Below are 9,504 nucleotides of genomic sequence, written 5' to 3'. Positions count from 1 at the left end.
AAGGGATTTCCATGGGGTGTTTGTTCAGTAGTGGTAATTTTGAGGCTTAGGAATTTTCAGTTTTATGTCCGTACTGCATTAAACATTAATGTAAGAGGAATGCATGGTCAATTTTCTCTTGCATCTCAGTCTGATATAACAATTTATTCAAACTGATCAACTGTTTGTTATTTCTATTCTACATTCACATGCTGTATTCATATAACTTCATAAAAGCATTGTTGGTAAGATTCAGAGAAATAAATAAAACGTGTTTTTCACAGTAGAAACTTTCCAACGACAGGTTGTCTTTGATTAGATTTAAGTCCTTCTGACAGGAAGAATATGCATTTGTGAAAGCAGTGGTTACGAAAGAGGCAAACACCCCGTCACGTGCTGCTGCCTATTAAAGAAACAGCAGAAATGTTGCATCGTGAATGCCTTGGAGAGGAGGGGAGAAGGGAAAATGGCACCACTCTGCCAGGAGAAAACTGTGCAGGGGAGTTTATGGATTTAGGGTTGCCGTGGTAACACCAGCATCAGCACTGAATGCAGTTAAGATGTTCTTAAAGATAGATTTTTAAAGAAGTGCATATTAAAAGAGGAAGCGCACGAGAGGTTAGATTTAATTCACTATGTTTATTTGATCATAAAAAAAAAAACGATTGATTTAAGTACTTGGGGCAAATATGTCGTTTTTGGTAGAATATTCATTCTAGGTTATCACAATATACCATAGCCTACCCATTGTATATCCCCAACAATGTCTATGCTTATACAACAAACTAATACAAAATTCATGCATACAAAATAGCAAATGCAAGACAAGTCCTTGACTCCTCAGTATTCTTCACAAACATGTTAAATGTGGTTGGCTGTCACCCCTACATAAACAAAGGGCTTGGCGTTTCAGTCGGGAAGCCGAGCCTGCAGGAAAAAAAATCACACAGTTACGCTGTAGCCAGTCAAGTGGATGGCTGTCAAATGTATGCAATGGAAGAGGGAGCAATTGACATTCGGTTAGCAAGACACAGACAGGGCCAAATCGGTGGCTGCAAAGCAGGCTCTGAATGCACCAAATACCCATGCCAGTGGACAAGAGACACAGCCCAGCACAGTGTGTCCAGCCCAGCACAACAGCAAGCCATAGCAAGACACAGCAGCCTGGACCAAAATCTGTGGAGGTCTGAACACATACAGGCACATAGGGATTACTGCTGATGCAGAGCTCTTTAGAGAGAGAGAGAGAGAGAGAGAGAGAGAGAGAGAGAGAACCCTCCTATCGTCTCACACAGACAAAGGCTGGGGAAATCAAAGAGGCTTGAGGCAGAGAAAAGAGGGTCTCGCTCTGGCTTTTGGATATGTAGATGGTTTGAGTGGTTTACGATCTGTGCGACTGCGATGATCTTCACAGCGGTATAATCAATGTAAAGTCGCTTTCTCAAAGGGGTCAAATCCCCACAGGTGTAGTCAGACAATCACCAGACTAGTTCTGCTTCTGCTCTGTGAGAGTGGTTAGCACAAGTCCTTGTTATGGAATAAACAGTACTGATAAACCCTGAATATTATATTTACAAACATGCCTTGGTTTTGGTATCAATACCATTAAACTATATAGTGTGGGATGCACAGACAGCTGCTGTGTAAGCTTGTTAGCTACTCTGTGAGCTCAACCATATCTATTTGGTCTGGTATCAATGATATTTGGACTATTTCAGCGGGATTTGTTTCTTTGTGTCATGAAAGACCTTCACAGTCATGGAACACAGAAAGGTCATTGTTCTGCAGAGTGACTGAAGACGGTAGCTCTGTCTGTGCCATTTTCTCTTTACCCATGTGGCTTCTTGAAAATGCCCTTCACTGTCCAGTACAGTTCATTTCTCCCCCTCTGTAGCTCTCCCATTATGGGAACAGTGGCTTCACAATACGTCAAGGCATTTCATTTCCCGACCAATCTACCAGCCACACATTATGTTCCCATCTCCCCATGCAGATTTTTATTCTGTCCAGATTTCTCCATTTGTAATATGTTTTGACTTCATGTTTCATTCTAGCCCACGTTTTCTGAGTATGGAGAAACCAAATGACACATTTCTGGAAGAGAGGGAAATAAATGTTAAGAGTTCCACAGGGACTCCCCTCCCCTAACTTGAAGGTTCTCTGGTTGCCGGAAAAGTTACATCAAGGAATATTTTTTTGTATGCCTCTTTCTCAATCCGAGGGTATAAGTGAAAAAAAGAATGACAGGGAGGGAAAGATTGAGAAAGAGAGAAGGAGGGAGGGAGAGATAGAGTGAGGAGGAGGGGGGGGGGGTGTAATGGATTCAATGTCACTGTCTAAAAGTTTCCTGCTGTTCAGCATGCTGTATGAGGTGGTCTTACTCTTTAGGTCATATCTCCTCACAGCGTGACGGCGGATGGCTCCCTCTCAGCGGCTGCTGGCACAGGCAGCCTGGTTTGTAGCGCACGTAGCACTCACAGAACAGTGGCAAAGAAAGCCAACCTGGACCAGTCCCGCCAATCTTCATATGCCCTTGAAAGAATGAGACTCATTTGAAATACCTCTCTTGGTTTATGAGCTTTCTTTCCTTCTGTGACTTAATTTAAATAAAATGTAGTGTCGTTGGGATACGAAGGCTGATTATTTAATTTGCCTGTTGTTAGTTTGAATATTATTTATGTGGTATCTGATGAGTGACCTATAATTGTGAATCAAAAATCTGGCATCGAATGAAGCCTTATGGTAAACATCACAAAGCACTAGTTTGAATGCATCTGGTATGTACGTATCTAGGCCAGCAGCCTAGCCTACTGTACCAATGATATTTCCTGACTTTCTCCTCCTATGGGACTTTAGTTCCCACCACCAGCAGCCATCAGCAGACGTGATTAAGTTTCCAATTAGGTTGTATGCCTGACTGTCTGACTTCAGCACAGCTACAATGGAACAGGTCCCTCAGTCCATCAGAGGCTGCAGGCTGAGGACATACAGACGCCATGCTGGGAACCTGAACAGTGAGGAATCTTGACAAAGAGGAAGGATCAGTATGACTGTTAAGTTACCTGATTGGACCATTTCCACAGAGGAGTCGCTCTCTAGGGCTGTTCAACTGGTAAGACATCCATTCTGACCAGCTGCAGTTAGGCTGTGCTAAACTGTGATATGTGTGTGTGTGTACATTCAAGTGTGCATATGCTGATGGAGATATGATCGAATATTTCTGGTTTCATTACATAATGGTGATGGTGGGAAAATAATATGTATTTTATTACATTTTTATATGAAAATATGAATAATAATCTTGCCCCTCTGCAGCAGACATGGCAATATGTATGGAACATCGAATCGCAATAGAAATCACAGCATTGAATCCCAATACACATCAATAAAATCGCAGTATCGAATCACAATACATATAGAATATAGAGAATCATAATACACATCGTATCGGCACCGAGGCTAAGTATCGTGACGAAATCGTATCGTGAGATCACTGGCAATTCCCAGCCCTATTACATAACATAGACTAGAATATATTCACAAAAGTGAATATTAATAATACATAATACAGTACAAAGGCTCAAGCTATTACAGTAATGTGCGGATATTGAAATACTGTAATTGTCAAAGTTACAGAGGTAATTTCAATCAAAGATGGCTGTGAGATAGAAAAAGCAATTTTCTCCACCAAGCCTCTTTCATGATGGCACGGAATACTTTGTGCAATGATCAGGGTAAGATTGAGAAATGTGAAACAGGTGTTTGAAGCAGACTCTGTGAACTGTGTTAGGCATATGGTGTCCACACGCTAATCAAGGAACGTGACAGTACAAGGGGAGGTGGCCAGCTGGTGAAATACGACATGAACTCGGGGTTAATGAGTCTCTAACTTATATCAAAGTAGACTGGAAAGTCACCTTCCATGGCAACAACAGGAACCTGCTGGAATGACAACCAGGCTGACATAAAACATCATCATTCTAATTAATGTGGCTTAGAGAGCAGCTGAGACCCTTCACTGACATGAGGATTTTCTCAGAATGCGACAAAGAGATCCAGAATGCTAATATCAACAATGGCAAACAGGAGCTAGGCCTATTTTACAGATAAGGAAGCAATGCTGTGTTAATGCCCTTTCAAAGGCAGTTGACATGATAAATACGAGTAAATTGTGAGACCTTTTCATCGTGTTTTAGGCCATTTCAAAGGGATGGAGAGGACAAATAAAGTGGATTTACAATATGCCTAATAGAATTGCAGGATTTCTATAAGATGGTAAAGCGATTGCATCTGACATTGACAAAAACAGGCCTCCTTTGTCCAGTGCCAAAGTAATCAGTGCAAAAGTAATCCCCCTCTCCCCCAAGTCAACAGCAACATGTAAATAACCAGTGAAGATTAGATTGTGAGGCGTGGAATAACATGATGCATCTTTTAATTATGACTGATTCCTACTTCTAAGCACTACAGCCGTCTGTAGATTAGAACCACCACCAGACAGCATCACCCTGTCTATGTTCCAACGCCTCTCAATTCATTTTTTGTATACAGTAATTGGCTTTTGTTTCTGTTCTATTGAGTCCGTTAGAAAAGCATGATCAGCATTGCCAACAGATTTATTTATCTTGTCTTAAAAATTTGGGAAATATGAATTTCTAATCCTGGTTGTTTAAACCACAGCCCGTCCCAGAGGGCAAAACATCTCTCCTTCCAAATTAAACCAATATAAATATAATGAGACTTCTCAGCAAATATATTGCTGGCTTAAGAGCTGTACAACATCTATTTATCCTGCTTTATTACGGTCATTTCCATGTTCATGTCTAGGGGGGTGCCTGCAGAATGACTGGACATAATGATTCAAGAGGGAGACAGACCGGTCTTTCTCTCTGTGCCCAAGCCTTCACACATGGTGTGGAAATCCTTCTTTCACAGTTTATTTCACTCCCTCTCCACCAGTGGCCCCTCACCTTTGCCAGACTCTTAGAGAGGACCAGCATGTGAATGGGGCTTCTCAACAATCAGCCCTCTTCCTGGATCAGGGACACACACACACTTGCACACACACACACACACACACACACACACACTCCACACCAAAGTCTCATCACTAGACGCTGACCTATATTAGACAAGTAAATATAGGTTTTTTTAGAACAGAGCTCCACAGGCTCACCTCTGGCCCAGTAAAACACTACCAAACTATAGCATTCAGAAGGACATCAATATGGGAAGACATTAGTCTGACATCTACAGAAACATAATATCAGCTGGGTAACCGTGTGATTCATTAAAGGGGAACTCCACTGAGACATGGTGCTTTCCCACTGCCATCACAACCAATGTATTCCCTCCTATAGAAAGTGAAATGACTCGAGGACTGTGAGTAGGAAGTAGGACTAATTGGATGATTTGTAAGCCTAATTACTGTCAGTACAGTGTGTTTGCACTGTGAAGTTGCCCATACATTATGTGTGGTGAAGACTCAAGAGGTGTCATTATATTTAACATGGCCAGAGGCTGGAGGGAGAGAGAGAGAGAAGGGGGGAGGGCATAACGAGTGCTCTTACAATCCTTCAGTGCCAGTAAAGTGATCTCTCTCATGACACTAGTTGTTTCCAGCTGTATAATGTGAATAGGTTAATGTACCTAATGATCATAGACATTCTAAGAGCATCAAAATACATCTTCAAATGTATCATGTAAAATCCCAGAGAAGCCAAAGAGAAAGCCAGTAGTTTCCAGCTGCTGTTTATCAGTGGTTCCGTAAATGGGCTGTGAGAGGAGGTTACCAGGCAGGCCTGCTGCACAATGAGTCCCTGTCAGCAGCAACCCAAGTCTCACCACAGTGAGCTACAGTAAACCACCCTCATTAGAGTTCCAATGAGAGACAGAGCACAGGGTCGACCCAAAGCTGCGGGCGAATTCTGCCCAGAGAAATCAGATGTAATGAAAGGGGCCTGCAACTCTCCAGGGGACACGCAGAGCTGTTGCCCACTGTTTGAAATGCAGAGAGAGAGAGCGGGAGGGAGACAGAGAGAGACAACTACTGTAGGGCCCATGCAGCCTGATCTAACGTGATGATGAGGAGGACAATGAGTATTGTGGCAGCAGAAGTACTGTGGGCCCATTTCATAATTCATACCTCCATTTCTACTGAGTGTGTGTGAGTGGTGTGTGAGTGAGCCAGCGAAAAAAATCACTAAGCAAGTCCTCCAAACTTCTACTGCCTGCATCTACACTAGTAATGATTTCTCCTGGATTTTCTCAGAGTCTGACTAGGGCAGACCTAAATCTGGGATCTAGTAATGAGGCGAGGTTCTCTATAAACGACTACTGTGCACTTCATTTGTCCATCTCACAATGCAAACATTGTTTGTTTTGGCTTTAACAAGTCTTTCCTCTGTCGTGTGCTGCAACAAACGGGCCCAGCCAGAGGGAACAGAAACAGCGTGTGTTTGCCATGTGGGTTGAAGGAACTGATGCGTGCAACTGTTCACTAAGGGACCTCCTCAAACGTCTCCTTTGGTTGGAGAGCTGGAGAACACATTTAATCATATCCCCTTGAAGTGTCACAGATCTAAAATTAGAGTTTGTAAGGACAGGCTGGATCCAATGTTCCATTTCATCCCAGCAAGGGTCCACTTTGTGAGGCTTCACTTCCTCCTTCCTGCTGCATCCTGGTACTTCAGATGAAGGAAGAGGCACCTGCCTGAGCTCACTTACCTCCATATGGGCCTGAATCTATTTTCCCTGTTACTCACTTATGTAATGGAAATGTGTTTCTTGCATATCCCAACTCCCCCTGAGACACCTGCAGGGAGTGGGGTCACAGCCAGGGTCACCATTCTAGACCTTACAGTGAAATGCTTACTTACAAGCCCTTAACCAACAATGCAGTTTAAGAAAAATACCCCCCAAAAATAAGAAAAAGTAACAAATAATGAAACAGCAGCAGTAAAATAACGATAGCGAGACTATATACAGGGGGGAACCGGTACAGAGTCAATGTGCGGGGGCACCGGTTAGGTGAGGTAATTGAGGTAATATGTACATGTGGGTAGAGTTATTAATGTGACTTATGCATAGATAAAAACAGAGAGTAGCAGCAGTGTAATAGAGGGGGCGGGGGGCAATGCAAATAATCTGGGTAGCCCTTTGATTATATGCTCAGAAGTCTTATGGCTTGGGCGTAGAAGCTGTTGTGAAGGTTCTTGGACCTACAGTGCCTTGCGAAAGTATTCGGCCCCCTTGAACTTTGCGACCTTTTGCCACATTTCAGGCTTCAAACATAAAGATATAAAACTGTATTTTTTTGTGAAGAATCAACAACAGGTGGGACACAATCATGAAGTGGAACGACATTTATTGGATATTTCAAACTTTTTTAACAAATCAAAAACTGAAAAATTGGGCGTGCAAAATTATTCAGCCCCTTTACTTTCAGTGCAGCAAACTCTCTCCAGAAGTTCAGTGAGGATCTCTGAATGATCCAATGTTGACCTAAATGACTAATGATGATAAATACAATCCACCTGTGTGTAATCAAGTCTCCGTATAAATGCACCTGCACTGTGATAGTCTCAGAGGTCCGTTAAAAGCGCAGAGAGCATCATGAAGAACAAGGAACACACCAGGCAGGTCCGAGATACTGTTGTGAAGAAGTTTAAAGCCGGATTTGGATACAAAAAGATTTCCCAAGCTTTAAACATCCCAAGGAGCACTGTGCAAGCGATAATATTGAAATGGAAGGAGTATCAGACCACTGCAAATCTACCAAGACCTGGCCGTCCCTCAAAACTTTCAGCTCATACAAGGAGAAGACTGATCAGAGATGCAGCCAAGAGGCCCATGATCACTCTGGATGAACTGCAGAGATCTACAGCTGAGGTGGGAGACTCTGTCCATAGGACAACAATCAGTCGTATATTGCACAAATCTGGCCTTTATGGAAGAGTGGCAAGAAGAAAGCCATTTCTTAAAGATATCCATAAAAAAGTGTCGTTTAAAGTTTGCCACAAGCCACCTGGGAGACACACCAAACATGTGGAAGAAGGTGCTCTGGTCAGATGAAACCAAAATTGAACTTTTTGGCAACAATGCAAAACGTTATGTTTGGCGTAAAAGCAATACAGCTGAACACACCATCCCCATTGTCAAACATGGTGGTGGCAGCATCATGGTTTGGGGCTGCTTTTCTTCAGCAGGGACAGGGAAGATGGTTAAAATTGATGGGAAGATGGATGGAGCCAAATACAGGACCATTCTGGAAGAAGACCTGATGGAGTCTGCAAAAGTCCTGAGACTGGGACGGAGATTTGTCTTCCAACAAGACAATGATCCAAAACATAAAGCAAAATCTACAATGGAATGGTTCAAAAATAAACATATCCAGGTGTTAGAATGGCCAAGTCAAAGTCCAGACCTAAATCGAATCGAGAATCTGTGGAAAGAACTGAAAACTGCTGTTCACAAATGCTCTCCATCCAACCTCACTGAGCTCGAGCTGTTTTGCAAGGAGGAATGGGAAAAGATTTCAGTCTCTCGATGTGCAAAACTGATAGATACCCCAAGCGACTTACAGCTGTAATCGCAGCAAAAGGTGGCGCTACAAAGTATTAACTTAAGGGGGCTGAATAATTTTGCACGTCCAATTTTTCAGTTTTTGATTTGTTAAAAAAGTTTGAAATATCCAATAAATGTCATTCCACTTCATGATTGTGTCCCACTTGTTGTTGATTCTTCACAAAAAAATACAGTTTTATATCTTTATGTTTGAAGCCTGAAATGTGGCAAAAGGTCGCAAAGTTCAAGGGGGCCGAATACTTTCGCAAGGCACTGTAGATATCCCAATCAGTGTCACAGTTAACCTACACGTTGGTGGTGGTATTGGCAAACTATATGTTGAATTACTAATAAACAAAGAAGATTGCTTAAAACATTGTATTTCATGCTATACCATGACTCAAACTGGAAAAATAAAAAAAAAGGTTGACAGTTACCATGTGCAGTTTCTCCAATCTGTCTTTACAGTGCATTGCGAAAGTATTCGGCCACCTTGAACTTTGCGACCTTTTGCCACATTTCAGGCTTCAAACATAAAGATATAAAACTGTATTTTTTTGTGAAGAATCAACAACAAGTGGGACACAATCATGAAGTGGAATGACATTTATTGGATATTTCAAACTTTTTTAACAAATCAAAAACTGAAAAATTGGGCGTGCAAAATTATTCAGCCCCTTTACTTTCAGTGCAGCAAACTCTCTCCAGTTCAAATTGATGGGAAGATGGATGGAGCCAAATACAGGACCATTCTGGAAGAAAACCTGATGGAGTCTGCAAAAGACCCGAGACTGGGACGGAGATTTGTCTTCCAACAAGACAATGATCCAAAACATAAAGCAACATCTACAATGGAATGGTTCAAAAATAAACATATCCAGGTGTTAGAATGGCCAAGTCAAAGTCCAGACCTGAATCGAATCGAGAATCTGTGGAAAGAACTGAAAACTGCTGTTCTCA

General features: G+C 42.2%; 1 long non-coding RNA gene across 2 annotated transcripts in view; it reads right to left on the bottom strand.

Moving 5' to 3' along the window:
* Nucleotides 1-603: 603 nt before the first annotated feature.
* The window catches only part of LOC110486337 (uncharacterized), a 56,109-nt gene continuing 47,208 nt past the window's right edge, over nt 604-9,504 (bottom strand). For both annotated transcript variants that reach the window (XR_002468060.3, XR_002468059.3), the window contains 2 exons: nt 2,361-2,511; nt 604-906 (listed from right to left, as the gene is read on the bottom strand). This is a non-coding gene — a long non-coding RNA (uncharacterized LOC110486337). The remainder of the gene's footprint in view (nt 907-2,360; nt 2,512-9,504) is intronic.

Source organism: Oncorhynchus mykiss, chromosome 13 (genome assembly GCF_057628025.1).
Source record: "Oncorhynchus mykiss isolate SJ-2025 chromosome 13, ASM5762802v1, whole genome shotgun sequence".
In the NCBI taxonomy this organism is placed as follows: domain Eukaryota; kingdom Metazoa; phylum Chordata; class Actinopteri; order Salmoniformes; family Salmonidae; genus Oncorhynchus; species Oncorhynchus mykiss.
This window is presented reverse-complemented; position numbering and strand designations above follow the sequence as displayed.